General features: G+C 38.1%; 1 protein-coding gene across 14 annotated transcripts in view; it reads right to left on the reverse strand.

The window, feature by feature from the left end:
* mbl (splicing regulator muscleblind) overlaps nt 1-23563 on the reverse strand; it is a 358429-nt gene that overhangs the window by 109386 nt on the left and 225480 nt on the right. For 10 of the 14 annotated variants that reach the window (XR_012451241.1, XR_012451242.1, XR_012451243.1 and 7 more), the window contains exon 2: nt 19487-19523. The exons of 3 other annotated variants lie outside the window; for them this stretch is intronic. The gene's annotated coding sequence lies outside the window, so the exon portion shown is untranslated. The remainder of the gene's footprint in view (nt 1-19486; nt 19524-23563) is intronic. One more of the 14 variants, XM_074085469.1, reaches the window with a different exon arrangement.

A 23563-nucleotide genomic window follows, 5' to 3' on the forward strand; every position in this document is an offset into this window, starting at 1 on the left:
TTAAAGCTGGTAATTTGATGTGAGTCTTTCGAGATTTTTCCATCTTCCCGGGTCGTTCGGGGAGCGCGCGGATTAGGCCACGCACGGCATGGGCGAGGGCGGCGACGACGCGCCAGATTAATGTCGCGAGCTTTGCGCCAAATTTAAAATGTCACGTTCCATTTTTCCAGCTAACAGGGCCCGGTACCGTCACAAATAGTTAATATTTCCGAATGTTTCGCTACCCTCCCGACGTTATGATAGAAATAGCCTATCAAAATAGAACGGTTAATTCTTCGCCGGTCATGCAATATTGACCAAGTGCGAGTCAGATTTTCGCGCTGAGAGTTCCGTATCTCAGAACCAACGTAAATAGCTACAGAGAAGTTACGGAACTAACTCTCCTTGACTTTGATAGCAGCAATATATTTATGTACCTATGATAAATAAACAAACACTTCTAAGACTGCTTGTTTTTTGGAACCATTAAAAAAAAGGTTTTGATTCTAAGAAAACGGGCCAACTGCTCTACGCAACAGACAACCAATTTTGTCAACGATATGGAAACTGTAATTTGCCAAATTACTGCCCTTGACATAGAGTGAACAAGACGAAATTGGCAAAGGTCAATGTTTTGTCTGTCTACTGTTCACATACACAGACATACTATCTAAAGTGTATCCAACATGGAAACGGGTCGTTGGAAAAAGGCAAAGTCGTAAAACTGGCGCCCACCAATCGCCAAATAAGGCCGGCCCGGCAGCGTCGAGCCGACTAGCGCCGTCCTTGAGTCCCGGCCAAATGACATAAGTTGGCCCATGGGCGCGGATTCTTCTAATCGATAAACAAGACCAAGTGGATGAACAACCGAACCGGCGTCGCACCCACACGCGACAATTAACTCGTCACCCAATTTGGTCAGTATTCCATAAAATCTATAAACATTTATTTGCTACGGGTAAGCAAACAATTGTGATTGAATGCTAAGGCGAATAAAAATAATATAAAGAATACTTTATCACACACCTGCGCGTTTATAATTTTAATGTCAACATTTCTTCGTCACAGCCAATTTGAGCGTGTAAAAAATGAGCAGCTTTGTCAATTGACGAGTTAAAGGTTACAACTTTTCCAATTTTCATAATGCCCCAAAAGCCAGGCTTCCATAAAAAGGTTTAATTTTAATAATTTGACGTTTATGTTGTATGGAGTGCGTGTCCATAACAGCCGTAAAATTTGCGTGCTGCTAGGAAATGGATGCCATGGATATGACATAAATTTTCAGCTTTTTACGTATCCTTGAATTTGACACGGCGATATAGCTTAAGGTACTATTCTCACGATGTTACTTCGTAAAATAAACAAAATACAAAAAAGTTTATGTATCTTCCCCTATTGAACACAACTAAAGCGGGGTTCACACCTTTCAGGCAGCAGTTAAGGTCAAAAAGATAATAACAGTTATTTCAGATTACAGACGAAAATGGACATGCTCGCACTCATCGCCTGTCTCGCGTTTAGTTGAGTCATCTCATCATGCAACTAACTAGCTTAGTTACTTCTTTACCATCTTAGTCTTGGCTGAACAATGAATGTCCGTAATTCTCCTCAGTAAAGATATCCCTTTACGGATGCAAATAAACAGATGGGTGAGATAAATCAGCGCCTTCATTGTTTCATTGGGCGTAATGCCTGGCGTACTAAGTTATTTCGAGACTCGTATGCTTTCACATCGTTCGAACATACCTACGCCAAACCGCGAAGTCCTCGGTACTTAATTATTTTTTGTAAGTTAAGTAAATAGTAGTTGAAATAAACCACAGTTAAAATTGTAGAAATTTTAAGAAGTTATAGAATAAGAATAAAAATAAATAAAAAGTAATAACAAGGTGCCGTGTGGTGTCGGTCGAGAATTGCACCACCTCATCTCTAATAAACCATAATAAACCGGAGGATGGGCAGCAGCGTCCTCCGCGAACTATCTGGTATAACTGCGACTAAGGCATTTCCCCCCAAAAATAAAAGAAATGAACCCACGGAACCAGCCCAGAAGACCGGTCTGAGTGAAGAGCCTTGGAGGAGGCCTATGTCCAACAGTGGACGTCTTTCGACTGACATGATGCTGATAGAATAAGCATTTTGGATGGTTGATTTTGACTAATCATCATTAGCCGGAACAATGACCAAGGCTTTGAATAATGAACGCTAAAATGAACGACAACTAACCCAGCATCCAGTGGTTACCAACAAGGCTCGCGATGTCGTCGGTCCATCTAGTACGAGGCCTGCAAGTGTGTCTTTCTCCACGTCCTTGTAACATTGACTCCTATAGAGTTTGAACTGGGTTAGCGTCTGTTGTGGTAGCGTCTAATGTAGTGTTAGTGTTAGATGGGTCTATGGGACTAATGTTGATTTATAAGTGCAATAGTGCGATTGGGCAAGTTTTTGTGAATAAACATTTGATTCGCACAGACGTAGCTGTCTTTCATGTGTGATTGCAGAGTAAAAGCTTGTAGTTTAATAGATATATTTAACACAGGGCCCCTGTCAGCAGGATTTGCAATATTAGCATGCGTAGCATTTGTCGTCGGTTTCAAGTTCATTGGCAACGAGCCCACGTGCTCGCCCCCGCCGTGCAAGGTGATTGACTCTTAAATACAACTTAATGACGACCTGTATGGCCATGTATGCGAGTAATTAGCCGTACATTTAGTCTGGCATGTGCAGCAATTGAACTCCATAGCGCAACTGCCAATACATAAATCAACTGAAGCCATTTAATTATGATCTGCAATTTAAAAACGTACCTATCCTACCTAGTACATGAAAGACCCTCGGATAAGAAGAACCGACTCAAGAGAGAGAGAGAGAGGACCACGTCTGTAGCAAAGTAAAAGAAGACTCGTCTGGAAAAACATTTATATTTTTTCGTGTGAAAATTTAATTCTTATCAAACCAGTGCAGTGGGCTCTAGAAACGTTCGCGCTTTCTGACACAGGTTGCTTTAAGCCATTACACTTATGTTTTCGGCCACGGCCAATCAATGATTCATCTGTAGATAAACGAACAAAGCGTATTAGTGAGGCGATTGCTAAACGTCCACTTCGCCGGTGAGCAAACACGAAGGCGTAATCCGCCGGGTGGCACTTAGCGGGCACCGCAAGCCTCGTACTCTAATTGCATGCCAACTAATCTGTTTGCGAGCATCATTCGATTCAGGCTTAAAAACTAATTCTAGGCCTTAGATGCTTGCTGGGATGGCGAGGCACGAAAGAAATCCTTGAGCAATGTTTTTCAATGAAAAAAGTTACGACGTCAATGTAACAAAATATTTTGTTTAAGTATAGAAGATAGCCAATCAGACATGCGAATGCCGAGGTTGAGTCATTGCTATGATATCATACACATACGTACAAACGATCACAGAAATGCTGTGATATTTTGAAACACTTTACAGCATCTAGTTTAGTTTAAAAAATAACTTGAAGATTCAAGGTTCGTGATGCCACAGAGTTTGATTCGTTTCTATGAGCCATTTTACCCCAAATACTAAGTAAAAACAGCCACAATTTAAACCTACATTGTGTGCATTGCTGCGTGGCGCCAGACAACGATTCTATAAATATTTATTTGATAGTTATTTCTTCAGTCTCGGCTTTAGTTCGAAATTACACGCTGAGTAATCGAGTGAGTCTCCTCGTCGCGGTTGGTGATTCTGAATTAAGGGTGTGAGTCTTTGTTCTCTGATACTTAGGTCAGTAATGTGGTTCATCTCGTATGCATTAGGTACATTTTTGTTAAAGCCTGGTAAAACAGTTCAAACACAATATAAATAAATAAAACTATAGTTGATAACTAGCCTAACCTAACCGAATAAGAACACCCGATTATTGAAACAGCTGCACAATTAATTAAGCGACCAACAAGCAGTTAGCAAAGGTTCTAATGCCAAAGAGCAAGTTACAATCTTGTTTAATACTGCAAGTTGATAGCAGTGGAAACTATTTAACTCGGCCAATGTGCAGTGGCTCACTTAGCCTTGGGGCCGTAATAGCCAAAAGTATGAGTCAGTGCGGTTATTGCAACATCGACTAATGTAACGCTCTGGTCTTTTCTTGGAATGAGACGTGTTCATTAACAAAATATAATAAACATGATAATTTTGTGTTTATATAATAACATGATGTTTATTACTAGATTTAAAAGCCACATGTTAAGTAGTGTATAAGATTTATTAGTAGGTATAAATATTGGGAATACGTATTTATTCCCCCTTTTCTTAGTCTCCACAAATGTGCAAAAATAAACAAAAAGGCTTGATCGTAGGAATTGTATAATTTCAAAACAAGTCTCCGTGTTTGTTAAAAAACATAGTAGTTTTTAATTATCACCAAAAATGATTTTAGTGTCCCACTGCTGGGCAAAGGCTAAGGATATAGAGTTAAATTGTTTAATTTCTAAATTATAGTCTACTATCTTTTGCCCGCGACTTCGTCCGCGTGGAATAGTAACTTTGGGAAGTATTTAATTTATTTAGGATACCTATTCTGCCAATTATAGCACATAGAAACTTCTACGGTTTGTTGAAAATAACCTATTTTAATACATTGCTATAAATATATAAACAATTTTTTTTTGTTCATCCATCCATCCTACACGTACCTCCTACCCTGCCAACACAAAAGGACAAATTCTTCATACGGAACTCTTGACACCTTACGTCCTTTATTGTAAGTTAGGAGGGTAGTCCCGAAAGTTGTGAAAAAATCAAACTTCTAAGTCAAGGCACTCAAAAGCTAGTCATTAAAAAGGTGTTTCTATACAAATCACCTTAACAGAAAAAATTATAGAGTACTTCCGGCTGTCCAAGAAACTTGGAATTTTGCATAGCATAATGGTAGCTCTTATTGCACAACAAATAAGAAAAATATGAAAATCATCATTTTTCATGTCTGACTGTCTATGTCAATAAGGCATCGCGTACATTTTGCTTGTGAGCTTAGAAGGCTCTTCTAACACTGCATCATCCCCTCTGCTAACATCCCCTCGCAGGTAAAATTTTCAAAAGCGCTTGAACAAATATCTATTTATTTATTTCTTATAAGTGGCATATAAAGTTTCATCCCCTATTTGACCCCCTCACAGGAAAAAATTATGATCTTCCATATAAACTTTCATCCCCTATTTCACCCACTCACAGGAAGAATTTAAAAATCGCGCGAACAAATATCTACTTATAATCTCTTATCACGTGCCGAAATGGCAAGTTTAATAAAGATTCATTGATTTATCTTCGATAATGACGACCTTCCATATAAACTTTCATCCCCTATTTCACCCCCTCACAGGTCGAATTTCAAAAAAGCTCAAACAAATATCGACTTATTTCTTATTAAGTGCCCAAATGCCAAGTTTCGTGGTTTTATCTTCGACAGCGACGAACTTCCACCATATAAACTTTCATCCCCTATTTCAACCCCTTAAAGCCTCTTTTTCGCAATAAAAGATAGCCTATGTTCTTTCCAAATCTCTATTCTATCTCTGTACAAAATTTTATCAAAATCGGTTCAGCGGTTTAGGCGTGAAAGCGTAACAGACAGACATACAGAGTTCCTTTCGCATTTATAATATAAATATAATATTAATTATAGAATATTATAGTATGGATGTAACAAAATTCAGCTAATAAAGTCCAGCGATGGTTCCGCAAAAAGGAGCACCCACGGATCCCATTTTCCAATTAATTCCAACGAGGAATAACATTTACATTGGATGTATTAGAGGAGGCTAACAATAGAGCCCGTTAACTAGAAAGTGAAACGGGCCCATGCTGCGAATGGTCTCAGCCATGGTATTGACCCAGGCATTTTTATTTAGTTTATTCCTCGTGTTACAATTAGGTACAATACACAATCTTGTGTTGAAAACGTTACCTTATTACAAAAAATATATTTCAAAAGTAAACAAGTATGGTTCCAATGCGCAAAACTTTTGCAATAACCACGAAAACTTAATTAAACACAACACCGAAACGAATTTTCAAACTCTCCCAAAGACGTCGACAGGTACGAATAAAAACTGAGTTTTCCCACCCACTTTAGAAAAGAGGTCAACGCTCACATTCCGGACGCTGACTTTTAATTCGAAGACTTTTATAGCTTCTGCCGCAACATCCAATAAATTAGCCCCTTACGGAAAAATGGGCATCTGCTTCTCTGAAAAAAAAAAACCCTCCTTGCAAGTAAAAGGACAAAATTTACGATCCGTGTTACCGTGGGTAGGCGGACCTCGCCCACGAGTCGCATGCAAATGGCTCCATTGGAGAGTAGCGGAGGCTACCGGCACCACCGGCGGCGCGAGATTAGGCTACCACCTCCAGCTTGCGACCCTTGGACGAGCCTCCGGGCCATCTCCATCCCCATACAACACAACCCTCCAACGAGAAAGGACTCGCCAACAAACCTAACGCAGTCGGCTAAAAGCACTGTTTTATGTATGCAGATAAGGAAAAACATTACATTTAATGGGGCTGCTAATAACATTAACACGTGCAATATTTTTAAACAATGCTGGTGAATGAGATAAAATCTCTGTAAAAGAACTTTTCCCTTAATTATACACGACGTCGGATATTTTCCACAATGTTATTTAGTGCTCTCTGGCATTTATGTCTCTAGAGCTCGGATTAGCTATGCCGAGGTTAGAATAATCAAGCTAATACGACACCCGATACGCTTAATGAATTCTTAACCAAAGTTCTGTTAGTTTAACTTTGCTTTTATCATTTATGCGAAGTAAAATGCGATAAATTTGCAAACTAGCTCGAAATGTCCATAAATAATGTTTGGCGTTAATGAAAATTGTCATTATAACCACAAGGAATTCCTCATCATCTGAAACCATACGAGTGAATTTATAGCGAACATACGAAGGAATTGTATGGAAGCAATAAAACAAGTAAATTCATGATCATGTCGCGCGCGGCAGACTTCAGGCGCCGCACGCACATTAAATCTAGCCAGCGAATGAACGGTTCGCCTTCAAAGTACTTCATAATGTATTTCTTAATAGAACTAAGTAACTCTGTAAATTACAGTACGAATATTACTCTGTAAGTACGTCCGAAGCTATTACTTAAGCGTTATGCAATTCCTGTTCATTGGCAGCAACTTGTTCTTAGATACCAATCTGCATAGCCGCGTATGCAATTGATATCAACACACTTATCAGACCACAACCAAGGATTTCTACTTCATCATTTAACATAATATCGCGTATAATATTATTAGTATCGCGTAACACACCATCATCGTTAACATGACCAAGTAGGTACGTCGCACTCGCACAGTTATATTTAGGGTTCCGTAACACAGTTGACATAAATGTAACCCTTAACACTTTGTGACTTTATTGTTCATCTGTCTTTTTGACTGTATAACAAGATCCTTTTTCTGAAAAAACGCATGGAGGTATTAACCTTGATATTAATATCAAATACTCAGGAGGTCTGCTATGCTGTTACCTCTTGGAACAGTGAAAAAATCAAACTTCAAGTCAAGGTCATCAAAGGACTTGATTAAATTATTAAAATTAAATTAAAAGGTATTTCCAATTGTACTAGAATCTTGGAATTTGGTATGAAGGTAGCTCTTATGGCTCCAATAAGAAAAATCTAAGTTTTTTTTTTGCCTGTCTGTCTATGTCAGTAATCATCTAAAATGACCCCACACCAAGTAGGTATGTTTATTTCCCTTAGGGGTCCTTAGGAGTAATGGATAGATACCTACACACTTGTATGGAACCCTCGGTGCGCTACTCCAACTCGCAGTTAACCGGCTTTTTGTAGCCAGACGGCTTATTTGGAGCAAGTCGTTATTTATTCTCAAGTTATCTTAGCAGAATATAATGTGTAGCTGTATTATATTGAAAATATAATGCTCGTCTACAGTGGAAAGTAGAGCAGAAGCGGTGCACTTTCTCCGGCAGAGCGGCGTCTGCGCATGAGTCGCGCAAATAGTTTGCAGCGACCGCGTGTGACCATATGCCTACTCTTTATCCTTTTCATCCGTCTACGTAAACTGTACCGTGTAATTCACGTAACTAATCTGTACAGCAGACGAAAATGCGAAATTAGACATGCATTATGCGCTTCTGTCATTAGAAATGGAGCTATAAGCGTGGAACTAACGAACGCTCTGCGCGCTCGACATTTAAGTTAGCTCGTTTAGATATGTAATTTTGATTATAAGATCAAATTTATTATCTGTTTGCATTCATAACCATGCATTATGTGTCGGAGATAGTAGGCTAACAGTTACAGTATGACAAGATGTACCTCTACAAACAAGTTAGTGGTGTTATCAAAATTAAAAGTAATTTTGGTTGCAAACTAGTTTTAATTCATGAAGTAGGATTTTAAACACGAACACTTGTTCAAATACTAAAGATAAATATTTAAACTGCGCGCTATGACCAAGTAACACACACATTGGTTATGATTATGTAACGAAGAAAACAAACAAAAAACTGAGCGTGTGCGATAATTTTGGGGAGTTTTTAAAACGTCAGTCATCATCATCATCTCAGCCGTAGGACGTCGTCTGTTGGACATAGGCCTCCCCCATAGACCTCCAGTCGTTTCGGTTGGCAGCAGCCTGCATACACCGTGAACCCACGGGTTTAACCAGGTCATCCGTCCATCTCGTTGGTGGACGTCTTACGCTGCGCTTGCCGATCCGCGGTCTCCACTCGAGAACTTTCCGGCCCCAACGGCCCTCACGTCAAAACGTCAGTAAATAAATACAATTAAAACAAGCTATGCCACAGAACCCATAAATTCCATTAGGGACAAAAGCCGGCAGCCATTGTGTTAAGTATATAAAAAACAGTAATTGAGAAAATCGAGCAATAACAGTCTGTCACGCCTTGTTAAATGACAACACAGATGAATATCATTTACGCACGCAGGTATAATATCTCCCGTGCAACCATCTGTAAACATTAAGATTAACAATATTCGAGTACAAATAAAGAGACACGAGATATAAACGACTTTATTCTTTTCAAATTACATGTTTGCGATAGCCAGCTATCGTATACCTACGTAACGTTATTAGGGAAGTAAAAATTAATGCGAATTCGTACTCGTAACACCTTTATTATCAAGTGTTTCAGTTTCAACGTAACAGCAGCAATGGAAAATGAATTGAAAAATCAATTATCAATAACAAGTATTATAGACGTCGGCAGCCGATCGTGAAATCCGTCAGATCACGAAATTCTTAGGCATATCATGAAGTGCCACAACCGATATGGCGGCGTTTCATGATATGCCTAGGAATTTCATGATCTGCCTAAACTAGCCAAATCATGAGATGGCGGCGTTTCATGATATGCCTAGGAACTTCATGATCTGCCTAAACGCCACTAGGCAAATCGTTAAACGTTGAGCTTTGAACGATATGGCGTTTGAACGATATGCATGCATACCCACCACAATCTCGCATAAAAGCCACGTTAGTTTTGCATAAATATTCAAGCGATAAAGAAGATATTTTATTTAAACCGAATGAAGCTTGCCTAAAGCTTGACCTTAAATGCACAAAACGTGCCCGGGTGCCGACGGCGGGGGCGGTGCAATCGCATACACTAACAAACCAGTTCGCGAAAGAGCCCTTGCGCTAAAATCCCGCCAAGACACCCAAGCTACGAGGACGATTTCGCGGCTAGTATTTAACGACAAGTTGAAATAAACTTAGCCGGCTTCAAAGGAGGTCCTCAAATATGTTGCATGTTTTTGTACTTATGTATTATTGCCGCCTGTGAATCGATTCCAATTATTAATTTATTTATCAATATAGTATGGATAACCATACTAAGTTTTCATAAGAAAGAAAGAAAGAAAATATATGCAGTTCTACTTTTTTGATATGAGTTTTGAAATAAAGTATAATTTTAATCACATTTTAAGTCGGTTAGGTTATGTTTCTGTTATGAGGAAAAAAAACTTTGTTAGAATATTAGGTATGTATATACCAGATAAGAATACTGTTTAACATTTCTCACCTGTTTTCGTCTCAATTTAAGGAAGGTATCACAAGACACATGTCATGTAATGTTTTTATAAATAATATTTCACTTATCTTTAATTTACGTTCTAACGAGGTCCAAATCGAATGGTTAGCCTTGCATTCAGTATGACACGGATCAGAGTCGAGCCGAGACTTTCTTGAATCATAAGCCAAACCGGACTGGGTGTACAATACCTAGGTACTTTCATCATCCTCATTGGTGGATAGAATTTTATATATTTCTGAATCACCGTGCGTGGGCCAAGGCTTGAAATAAGTGAATGTAAAATGGCAGATTGTTATCTGCGCTGTGGTGCATAAAACCAATGTCGCGTCATGTTACGTTTTTTCGAAATGTAAGTTAAGAGTTTATCCTGCTGAGTGGCGGTAATTGATTGATAAACATGAATATAATATATATTTGAACAGAATAATGATGAGCAAGGTCGTAGCTGCAAGGGAAGCTATTACTATTATAGCTATTATCTATTAATATTTAAAAAATCCGGGCAAGTGCGAGTCGGACTCGCGCACCGAGGGTTCCGTACACATTTATAGGTATGTAAGTAAACGGGAATCGTGTCTTGAAGATCGTGGACAGAATTGCTGAATACTCTTATAAGGACTCTCATGTACAAACCTAATTATTGTATAGTGATTATAGTGAACTGTAACATGCTTATGTACAATAAATTATTATTATTATTATTATTATTTCTCGCTTTTTCCCAGTGATTTAATACATCCAGTGTATACAGAGCCCTACTCTTAAGCAAAATGTACGCAGTGTGGGGTCAGATTATATTGGGCATTGATATTTACAGACAGACATAAAAAATCAAGATTTTTAGACTTTTCTAGTTGGTTGTGTTATAATAGCTACCTTCATACCAAATTTTAAGATTCTGAGTTCACGAGAAGTACCCTGTAGGTTTTGATTCCCGTGCGAGTTTCGAATATTTGCGGAAATTTGCAGCATAAACGGCTGCATCTTTTGATTGCGTTGGCTTAGAAGTTTGATTTTTTCACAGCTCCAAGGGACAGTAGACCTCAGCATTTGATATAAATTTCAGCTTGATACCTCCACGCGTTCCCAAGAAAAAGGGTCTTGCTTGACAGACAGACAGACAGACAGACGGACAAAAAGTGATCCTATAAGGAAAATACAAACTGAAATATAGATGCACAGAAAAACCAGAAAAATAAGAAACAAACAAGCTGAGATATGAGGTGCATAGGGGAAATTCGTGTCGGTACCGTTGACCATCAGTGGTGTAGCGGTATAGCACGCGGCACGGAATACCGAGGACCTGGGTTCGATTCCCAGTGATGGTCTTATTTTTCTGGTTTTTCTGTGCATCTATATTTCAGTTTGTATTTTCAATTTAGGTTTTACGGGATGACCGTAAAAGTAAAAATTTGGAATTGAAATAAAAAAATACAAAAAGATTCCAAACAAGAAGATTAAAAACTTTGACTTTGACTTCCAAAAAACCAATCTTGATCCTATAAGGGTTCAGTTTTTTCCTTTTGAGGTACGGAACCCTAAAAATGCAAAAGTTTGTGTTAATTGTGATCGTTTGTCACTTATAAATAGCGGAAACTGTATTTAGAGGATAATCCAATGGTTGGTTCTTGTGGGTTGTTTCAAGTAATAAAGTGTCTTGTACTTGACTCCATTTATTACTAACAGAGAAACACATGTTAGTATCCGGTGGCGGGCGAGACTACTAAAGCTACAGACCGTTTAGCCAGCGCGTGTAAACCATATCGCAAGCTAAGCAATCCTGTGTCCCTCCCTACATGCATAATTCCCGAGGGATTACATAAACAAATTTTCCGGAGATAAGTCGTGAGCTTTGATTTGATTTGAGCAAAAGATTTGATAAAAAATGACATGTAATGACGATATTACCAATAAAAGAGTATGAGTATGAGTATAAGAACATTTTCTTTGGTTCACTAATATGTTGCATAAAATCGAATCTCATAATTTCGTTTCTCATAACAACCTTGAGCAGATCATCATATCACCGAATTACTTTTCGCATATATTTTTTCTCATAATTTTGTAAACCAGAATATTAACATCACTTTATCGATGAGAATAATATATATATATATTTTATTATTCGACTGGATGGAAAACGAGCACGTGGGTCTCCTGATGGTAAGAGATCACCACCGCCCATAAACATCTGCAACACCAGCGGTATTGCATATGCGTTGCCAACCTAGAGGCCTAAGATGGGATACCTCAAGTGCCAGTAATTTCACCGGCTGTCTTACTCTCCACGCCGAAACTCAACAGTGCAAGCACTGCTGCTTCACGGCAGGATTAGCGAGCAAGATGGTGGTAGCAATCCGGGCGGGAGGTAGGTGTTCGAATAGTTGCTACGCAGAAAGACATCTCATATCTGACTTTGCATCCTACTAATATTATAAATGTGAAAGTCTGTGAGTGAGCGAGTGAGTATGTTTGTTACTTCTTCACGCTGAAACGGCAGGACGGATTTGGATGAAATTTGGCAAAAAGTTAGTTTATAACCTGGATTAAAACATAGGATACTTTTTATCCCGATATTCCCACGGGATAGGGATAAAATCTCGAAATAACAACCGCTGGGTTTAGAGTCATGAAATTTGGCATGGTTGTTATAATGAAAACCACGATGTAATTTTAGGGAATTCCCACGAGGCTTTAATAAAATCCCGGAATTTCAATTCAACTGCTGTATCTATATAATGATTTACGCGTGCGAAGCCGCGGGTAAACGCTAGTAAGAATAATAATTAAAAAAAATGTAGTTCTATATTATTAACCTAACCTTTATTGGCAGCAGTAAGATTCTGGCGCTTCGCCGGCCGCTGCCGCGGCACGGTCGCTTCGCTCGCTCGGCTCGCTTGCTGTTCTGTTCTGGCGCTTTGCCTGCTGCTGTTACAGCACGCTTACTTTGATGGCCTTACTTTAACCTTAACCCATTCTTATGGTAGCTGTTAGTTGCTTTAACTATGTCATTACGCCATGTTAAAGTCAGCGCTATTTAAAATTCCGTGAAATACAATAGTGCAAACTAATATTTTGCTATGCCATTATGCCATATAAAAATCGGCGATACTAATGTTCTGCTATTAAATATTCTGCAGAAGTATATTCGGCGATAAGAGTGTTCTACTATTTAATATTCTGAGAAATGACTATTATTCGAACTGATAATTATGCAAAGTTATGATTATGCAAAAGTATCATTCGGCTAAAAAAATATATAAGATACCTGTTATGCGAAGTATATTTCGGAGAATCGATATTATGCAATATAAAGGGAACCCATTTTCTTTAATGAGCCTATTTTGTGTGTTTTAGCTTACCTGATACGCACATGTATTTAGCAATATAAATAAAGAAAAAAATTAACAAAAAAAAAACAAAAAACAAGAACCTCGTTGAAAAATCTGAACATGACTGGGTGTCTTAGTCCCTCGTATGCGGGAACTAAAAATAATGCAACATTCAAGTCTCATCTGTTTTAATCCCACTAATACTTATTAGGTTCACACACATTTATAAATGAAAAAAATTGTAAGTTTGTTTGTTTGTGTGTTTGTTTGTTTGTGTGTTTGTTTGTTTGTTACTTCATCATGTCTAAACCGCTGAACCGATTTAGATGAAATTCGATGTACAGTTTGAGTCTCAGGGAAGAACATAGGATAGTTTTTATCCCGGAAAATTACTTACTTAGTTCCCGCGGCACAGCCATAACCGAATTCTACGCGGACGGAGTCGCGGGTAACGGCTAGTAAACACTAAATGTGCTAATTTAAATGGAAATAAATAAATATAGTATATATTGCCTTAAATTTGGCTCTGATCCGCGTCCTAAGCATACCAGGCCCTAAGCATATCTAAGAATAAAACCAAATATCTCGAAATAGCATGAAATTGGAGAAGACGGCCATAGACAAATAAAGAAGGCTTACACAATGAATAAATATAGGCTAACCAAAATATTACCGAATTATACGGTACGGTTTAGTTAGTCATTAGACCGCATTTAAAAGAGTTTAAACCGAGGCCCCCCTGCTATTGCTCTCAAGATGTTTGACTTGCTATGAACCACACTTGAATGTCCATGTTCGCTTTATAATGGCATTGGAGACATACATTTTATTAAAGCAATTCAAGAATTGAACTATAACGAGCATATTCACATGGTCATTTTTTGAATCTCATTAACCACTTCTTAGTTTTGTAATACCACCTTATTTGGTTCTAGAACGTTTATTAAAGACATTAATTATTTTTTTTCGGACAAATGCTGACGCAATTTGAAGCTAATATAAGTTTTTTTTTAAATTACATTTTTAATACAAGCTTTTTTGCTGACTGTACTTTTTGTTTACTGTACTTTTATTGTCATCCAAACTACATTTCCGTACCTATCAAGTCGATGCCATTAACTTGTTAAAAGAAAGAATCATATAAAAAAATGCAATGTAAATTAAAACAAACTTATACAGTGTCTCTCTGACCATGGGGCTTTAAATCTAGGGTTCAATTCTACTCGCATAACTGAGCTACTTCTGTTCTGCTACTTTTCAAAAATATGACCAAGCACTGTTCATTTCAATTTTTTTTTCATACAAATTAAATGTAATTTTCAATGTATGCGACACAATACTAAATTGACGGCACATTGATAAATGTATATCTTAGAGATGTCAAATAAATGTCAAAAATAATTTCAAGGCCCCCGTACCAAAAGACAGCGATAACACCGCCATGTCCCGATACACTGATTTAACAATTAAACTTTGAGGATCAATAAATGATCAAAAATTAGGGTTTTTTTTCAAAATAATACAAAACAAAAGTAGCTTAGTTTTGTGAGTAGAATAGAACCTTTAATTTAAAGCTCCATGGTCAGAGACACCCTGTATTTTTTATGCTTTATGTAATTAAATAGGGTCTTACTTAATTGGCAGCGATTACAACTATGGGGTATTTCAACAACCCTCGCAAGTAAGAAGTTGCAAAAAATATTACGTCACGCTAACAAAATTAACCCTTCGACGGACATGACTCATTAAGGGCTACCAGGAAATATCATTAAATTTTCACGATGGCGTTTTATGTTACCCGCGTCGCCGGTTTCGCGACTTCATGCATATTTATCAAAATAACAGTGTCTATTGAAAGGCTGCAACAAACACGCACCAAATCGCCGGATGGGGGGCAACATAGTTCACGGAATTCGAGTTTACTGCTGTGGTTTGAAGGGTGTAGTTTTGCACGTGGTCTGGTTTAGTTTCGGACGCCAAACAGTCGCCGATAGTCGTCGGTCTGTCATTAGCGAACTCACCCCAGCAAGAGGGTTGACTGGGTTCCGCGAACTCGGCCGGTGACTCAGACCACTCGGCTGCGGGAAAACAGAGCTCAATCATTTCGATAAGGATTTTCAATTCGTTAATTGCGTGTCGTGCGCTTGCTCGATCGATAGACTGCGTTTTTCACTTATCGCATAATAAAGCACATAATAAAGCATTTATATTCAACTAGCCGTTACCCGCAACTCCGTCCGCGTAGTATTCATTTATCGCTATCCCGTGGGAACTATGCAATTTTCCGGGATAAAAATTATCCTATGGCCTTCCCCGGGGCTCAAACTGCCTGTACACCGAATTTCATCTAAATCGGTTCAGCGGTTTAGACGTGATGAAGTAACAAACAAATAAACAGACTTACAAACTTTCGCATTTGTAATATAAGTGGGATTTTACGAGCAAGTTTGTAGGAAGCTATGCTGCGCGGTCTTACCACTTAGTTAACTGACATACCTACCGGACTTAGGGAGCAAGATGTTCAATAACAATTATTACGACACTTCAAATCAAGAGCAACCCTTGTCTTTATAAACGTCTGGCCTTTTGAAATTTACCTATCGACGTCTGTTCGCCATTTCCTTACTGCATATATAGGTACCATACATTGTTTTTTTAAATATTATCATTCAACACAGTATCTACCTAATAATAAGAAACCTTACATTCTACGGATAAAAATGCAAGTACTCTATAGTATACTATAGTATTCTATAGACTCCGGCCACCGAAAGCTGTCCACGAAAAACCGCGGCAAATTTAAAAAAAAAATGAAGCTGACAACACTTGCTGTACACTGATTAAATGACGTTGATAGTTAGATATTATTTAAATTTTTTAGATATTAAATTCTAATTGACTCTTAAAGATATACTTACATCAAAATTCATGTAGTCATGTGTGAAAGTTGATGATGCAACTCTTTTTTGGACCATTTTGTCCAGATTGGCATTGAATATATCTTCTAACATTTTAATTCTACCATAACCTAATAACATTTTGCATTTTGAGGGTGGTAGGAGGTTGGATTAAACAAAAAATAAATAATTTATTTCTTATAGCAGAAGTATCAAAATTATCTAAACCAGATTAAAGTTTCGTAAAAAATGCGTGGACAGATTTCGGTGGCCAGAGTCTACACGTTGCATCTATATTTGCACGTTGCAGTTACTGGCATTGTAATGTAGGCTGGTTTAAGTTTTTTTTTTAGTTGGTTATGACTTAATTGTTGTTTTTGTTGTGGTAACAAACTGATTTAAAATGTGGTTAAGTTTCCTACGGAAATGGAAGGGCCAGTTTAATTAACTACGCAAATATTTTGGAATACATAGTTACGACAGGTCAACTAAAATATCTCTAGGTACAGTATAGTACTCTACAGGCTATTTGAATTTTAATCAACGTGGTAAGTCATAAGATAAGTGATCAATTCACCACGTATTTAACAACCGCTTAACGCGGAAAATTATTATAAAATCGTCTAATTTTTTTTAAGTCCCAAAAACCAAACTGTGAATTAATCCAATTTAATTTGTGAAACAACATATACGGTAGCGATACTAAGTCCCACAGTCACATGGGGCGATTTCTTGTTTAAGAAACAAATAACAGAGTAACACAGAACCGATAGCCATAAGCTAGGAATTGAAGACCACGGTTCATGATCCACTGACCAGGAGACGCGGCGGTGAAAGGCCACCGACAAGTTGGATCCTACACAGACGTTCTCCGGATACCGGTTGGAGCACACAGTCGCATTTTCAGAGAAATACTTAAGCAGTAATCTACGGGTCCTATCTATGTATACGTGGATTTTGTTAATGAGCCTAATATCATCACAATTTATAAATATTTAGCGCAATTTTTAGTTAAGAACTAAATTTCAGCGAACAGTAGTCGTGTGAAGTGCGGCTATATACAATAACTTTGAATCATGCACGTTAGACAGGAGGCTATCAAAGTAAGTAAAATTTGAACTTTCTCTAGCGAAACAGGAACAAAGCGGTCTGTGAGCCTCGGGAGACTATGCTCATGGCAGGTGGCTCGCGACGCGATGCTCGCGAAATTTCATAATTGGCGGAAAAAATAAAATAAAACCGTCACCACTCCGTGCAACAATTTTCTCATTGTGTCAGAGCTCCCAAGGGCTCGGACAACAGAGGCGTGGGGCGAGGCCATTTCTCGCTAATTTCTCTTAAACGAATAGGTTAACGATGGAAACGTATAGGGCATAGCGGGATTATTATAGTTATGTTATGTGGATGATATATCTCTGAAATTATTCACTATTTGGTGGTATCGGACTTCGGGATATGCATTAGACAGATTATCGCTGTCGCTAACAGCAGCAAGCAGGAACCTATAGAGGCGAGTACGGCTGATAAGATTATTATATTGTAAACGTGGTCGAAATTTGTGACAGCTAGCTAGGTACACGAAAACCGTTTAAGTATGACAACAAAAATTTTAGTTTTCAACATCTAACACCCTCGATCCTTGAAAAAACTGTTCGATTAATTTTATCCCGTGGATTTTTTTTAGTTTTAAAATTATATTTTATCATAAATAATTTCAATTTATTTATTTCTTCCTTAGATAAGGTTCCAAGAAATCTTCCGAAATTAAATTGATCCGTTAAATGGATCTTAAATTTATTGAACTATATTAAATATATTGAACCGGATAACTCACGTCTTAAATCGAGCTTAGCCCGACATGTTTCGGGCTAATCCGTAGCCCTTCGTCTTCGGAGCAACGCGACTCGGCGGCTGCTGCAACACGCGCACACAGACGCGAGTTATCCGGGTCAATATAACTAATATGAGTCAGTCTCACGGTAGTTTCATGTTCATCATTGAACTATGTTTGTCTTATTAAGAAAATTGCAATAAATCGTCAATAAGTTAACCTCCAAAGATCGGTCATTTATAAACACAAGTAGACTGAGTAGGTACATAATTGATTAAGCATGCGTTAGTATCTTTATTTAGAATGAAACGAAGGAGGTTTATAAATCATGTGAAACAATGCTTTACCTTTACACGCATAAGAATACTGAATTATTAATAGGCCGTTCTTCTACTTCCAATGATGTTCTTATTTAGGTTTCGGCGACACCGTTGGCGTACTTCCATTCATTGTATTCCTATTGGCTTGGCATTAAGAATCAATCAATTTAATGCTCGATTTCCTGCCATCTGTTCCTTCGCTGGGATCCTTATTTTATACTTTATTTAAATTGCAAACATTGATTTTATAGTTTTATTTAATACTTAACATCGTTTGCATTATCGGTGTCAAGCGTTATTAAATATCTTTCGAGGTGAGGAAAGGTGAAAGGGTCACACATTTTATTGTGTATCATTCACATACATGAACCATCTAGTTGGGATAAAGTAGGTGCTCAAATATCGAATAAAAAAGTTTTCTCATCCAATTTGTCGCGCCTTAACATCTTTTATTCTGCGAAATATATCCTTCAGGCTTTATTACTCTACAATAGAGAACGAAAAGTAAGTAAATTGCTTGATCCGTAGCATTGTAGAAGTATCCCGCTCTCATAAAACTCTCACATATTTCACGACAAATAAACTTTTCATCCTATGAAATTTTCTTCTCTGAAGGTAAATTCACTACAGGTAATATTTCAAAACATGTGTCATTCATAACTTTCGCCTTCGCAATGTCTGTCGATGGAGCTCGGGCGAAAAGGTCTCAATAATAAATTTTTCGTGAGCCCGCTCTGTTATTCCCCGGCAGCGAGCCCAGGTACGTTTTACGGCCGCGCAAGGGAAAATAAACGAAAAATAAAAATAAAAGTCAAAATGGTCGACATAAAACTATTTACCCGAATTGGCATGCAAAAAAACTTTTTGAAACATAAACCGGACGAGAATTGGTCATGTTTAGTAATGAAACCCAGAAGACAAGTAGATATTTTTGATGAGTGAAAGGAAAGTAAGATTTTAAAATATTGCCTTCCATTGGATATTTACAATTACCACTTCAAATTATAGCAACATACTCTAAATATTATAAAGACTATTCATGACACTTACTGACTTTTACGTCTCACGAAGATATTTAGCTAAATACCTGGAACAAAGCAAAGGTAGTCATTAAAATATAGCTAATAATAATGAAATACAATATAATATTAAAGAAAACCAGTAAGTTTTGTCGCCAACATAAGCCAGTTTTATGATTCCACAAATATACCAAACGGCTATAACTACAACAATGAGAAGCAATTCGGTTATGCAGTGCCGACTCATAAAATGTTTAAACAGCTCTTGTAAAACTACATGGTACATTAAACTTCAGTCCCTGCCAAGTAACAAAGCGGTTTATGAATATCAATTTCAGTACATACAAACTGTCTAGGTTGATACATCTATATATATCTTATCTTCTATATTACCAAGAGGAAAGGCTTGGATTTTTGGATATTTGTTACGAATAAACTCTAAAACTACTGGACCGATTTCAAAATTTTTTTCACCATTGGAATGCTACATTATCGCAAAATGCCATAAGCTATATTTATTACCAGAAAAAATTAGGATTCCGTACAATAACTTCAATAACGTAACTCAAAGTGTAAAAAAAGTTGTCATAAAATATTTTTCATCGCATGCGCTGCAGAAACTATTGATGATAGAACAAAAAATATTCTACGATATTAAAGAATTATATCAATATCTACAAAAAACTTCGCGAGACCATATGTCCAATTATTGTAGTTATGTCACTATAACGTCTTTTTACCCGACTGCCTGAAGGAGGGTTATGTTTTTCGAGCATATGTATGTATGTATGTCAATTTCTTTGGTCCTCGCTGGAGCCTAAACGACTGGACGGATTTTTAGCATGTGAGGTATCATTGGATTCATCATAACTGTCGGAGTGATGTAGGGTATATAACATTTCAATATGGCGTCTGTGAAACAAAATATGGCAGTGAAAAAAAATATTTGTATTGTAACAATGTGGGTATCAAATGAAAGCTAATAATTAGCCCATTCTAAATATATAGGTTATAATACTTTTAATCTACTATTTTCACAGAAATATCAAAAAAGTATAAAATAAAAAACATTTATTAAAAAAAAAACTAAAAACTCGACTGCCTAAAAAACTAAAAGGAAGAAAATAAGTCTAGTGGTCTAGAACTCTGTTAAGTAGCTTATTTAAAGTTCAACAGTCGGGACCCATTCAAATCGTGACCAGCTCTAGGAATGGGTCCCACCTGTCGAATTTTAATAAGCTAATTAGCAGAGTTCTAGACCACTAGACTTATTTTATTCCTTTTAGTTTTTTAAGGCGGGTTCATTGATTTGTTATTTTTTTACGTTTTAAAAGTTGATAGAAATGCCGACCAAAATTAGACCATTTTATCCATAACTGCATTAATCCTTATCCAAATAATTCATTTCATATTCAAGACTTTTTCAATACCTACCTGTAGATTACTTTTTGAATTATTCATATCCGACATTCCATTGAAAAGATATTACGAATTTAAAAATATCAATCCACTCAAAAAATGCACAAGCCAAGTTCAACCTAACATTTACTTTACCTACGTCGACGCGCCCCGGCTTCGCGCGGGTATAGTTTTTGGGAAAAGGAGCAGAAAAATGTGTGTGAAGTGCCTTTGAGACCTTTTTAGCCGACTATCCAAAGGAGGGTTATTTTGAAAATTGTACCCGTGCGGAGCTGGAGCAGGGCGCTAGTTTTACAAACTTCATATTGCTTACCCGTATCATTAATTTATGATTATGAAGGAAGATCATGTTCAATAATCAAGTAACAAAATGAGTTCCGTCTATAGAAGTTAGTTATAGTAGATGGTATCCAGGAGCAAGGAGGTTTGTTAGTGATAAGCACGCTGCGGGATGTTTGTAGCCCCGCGGAGGCTCTGCAAACAAAATATTGTGACGACTGGAACAGTGGCAACGGTGGCGTCGCGTGAGCCACCACATTAAGGCGCGGCGCACGATACCGTCGTTCTTCGGCCGCGGCCGACCCGCTTCGCACGTGCTATTTTATACACTCGTAACAAGACCATTTTCCATCAAAAAGCATTTACTTTTCAAAGTCATCATAAACTAACTGCATTTGAGTTTAATGTTACCGATAAATACGAGACGTATCTGAGCGAGTAGCGGATGTTATGTGCGAAGAACGTTGGATTTCTATTAAGTGCTGCTCCTTTCCTGTTGACTTGTTAGTGACTTGGACTCAGATAGCTATAATTAGTTTATTAAACATTTTTTTTTTTAATACCTTCAAGTTTTATTCTGACTGTAACTATATATGTATTGTCATCCTTATTGCACAATAATATAGATCAGATTTCAAGTCAATTCTACTACTGGCTGTGCCACTTTTGTCATGAGCGCCGACATTTTATTGCTTCGTTGACAGCCCTAATGAGCCATTTAGAGTTATTGTGGTCGTGAGGTGAAATTATCCTTTCTGAACTTTTATTGCACTTAGTTAGTATTGACTGATGAGTACTGAAATAGGTCCAAAGAATTAAGTACCTAGCTGGCATTTAAGAAAATATAAATTGTGAAATTTCCAAAGAGATCATCATCAATGAGACCACTTATTTTCTTCGTTATGATAGTTTTAATTAAACATTATGTCATAATTATTATAAAGTTAAACAGCTATTTTATTATTGAATAGGTATACAACATATTAAATTGAATAGGAGCTTTTCAATTACACAGAGCATTGCGAAATACTAGTACTATTTGTGATGTGAAATAGTGTCGGTGTCAGAGGCCTCGGAAGCTCGCTCGGCGCTGAGCTGAAAGCAGGCAGACGTCAGCGTGGCGTGAGTGACACGTCCTTCCGCCTCCCACCCGTTCAGGAGGATATAGCGTAGTCCTACAACAGCCCACGGCACACCACTATCCGTCGTTACGCCGTATTCTAAAGAACCGATTTTGACCAGAGAATGAGAATACTTTATTATATAAATCCTTCTCCGCTCTATAGCGCTATGGCTACCACATTCTACCTCTACACATGACTGTTTATTTTAAGACAGGTATTCTTCCTAAAGCAAATTCGATTCGCTTGTCACGTTATCATGAAACCCGTGAAAGGGAAAGCATAACCCTCCGTCACACATACATATAAGTATAGGTGCTGTAAGAGTGTTATAGCCGTATAAAATGAAAGTCGTGTTACGAGTCCTGAGCTCTAATAAATATGGAGCCCGAACGCGACCCTAATCGGGAAGGCAAAACGGCAACAATGCAAACAGGCGTGGTATCAAATTGTCGAGCATGCAAACACATTAAAGGGCGCCGAGCAAACGACGCCTAATGATTATCTATACATTGGGTGCGCTCGAAAAAAAAAACGAATGCGGTAAACGTAAATAAATGAGACATATTTCATTGTTCTTTGTTTTTGGAGGGCCCGGCGGCAGCTGGGCGGCGGGAAACGTCGCCTATCTGACGCCGCACCTTTTGTCAGAAGGCGTTGACCCAGTTCGAGTGGCGCTCGGCCGCTGCCGCGACCGCGTCAAAAGCCGTCTCCAGTTAACGATTTCAATGTCAAATTCAGTGCAAATCCTTTAATCGCATTCTGTACCTCGTACAATATTAAAATTGTTCTAACAACATGCTAAATGAGATTTTCTGCCAATCGTGCCTCCTCGATGCAGTACAGTTACACGGCGAAAAATTTAGTGTTCTGCTTCTAATTGCATCAAAAACAATGCAAATACGGCTCTAATTTGTGGTTAGAACACAAAAGTTGGTTCGTTATGTGCGCATTTGCAAACGCTACGCCATATTCACGCGATTAAAACGGCAAGTTTCTGCGAGGCCGATCGCCGGCGCGATAGGTTGCGGGGTCGAAAATAGCAGCGCGAGGGCCGTACCTGGTGCCACCCTGCGCTCAATGTCAACTTTCAATCACAGGGCGGGAGGAAGGAAGCTCCGTGCGGCAACACGGCCGGCTGGCGAGGCCCTAGGTTGCTCACCAACGCAATTATTGCTTTGCCCTTTTTTACGATGCCGCACCTCCCTCTTCTTGCCGCAGTTTACATTCTGTCAAGTTAAGCCGCTCGTTGTCGAGTGTTTCCTGACAAAGTGGAGACACTTGTCTTT

This window comes from Choristoneura fumiferana, chromosome 3 (genome assembly GCF_025370935.1).
Source record: "Choristoneura fumiferana chromosome 3, NRCan_CFum_1, whole genome shotgun sequence".
In the NCBI taxonomy this organism is placed as follows: Eukaryota; Metazoa; Arthropoda; class Insecta; order Lepidoptera; family Tortricidae; genus Choristoneura; species Choristoneura fumiferana.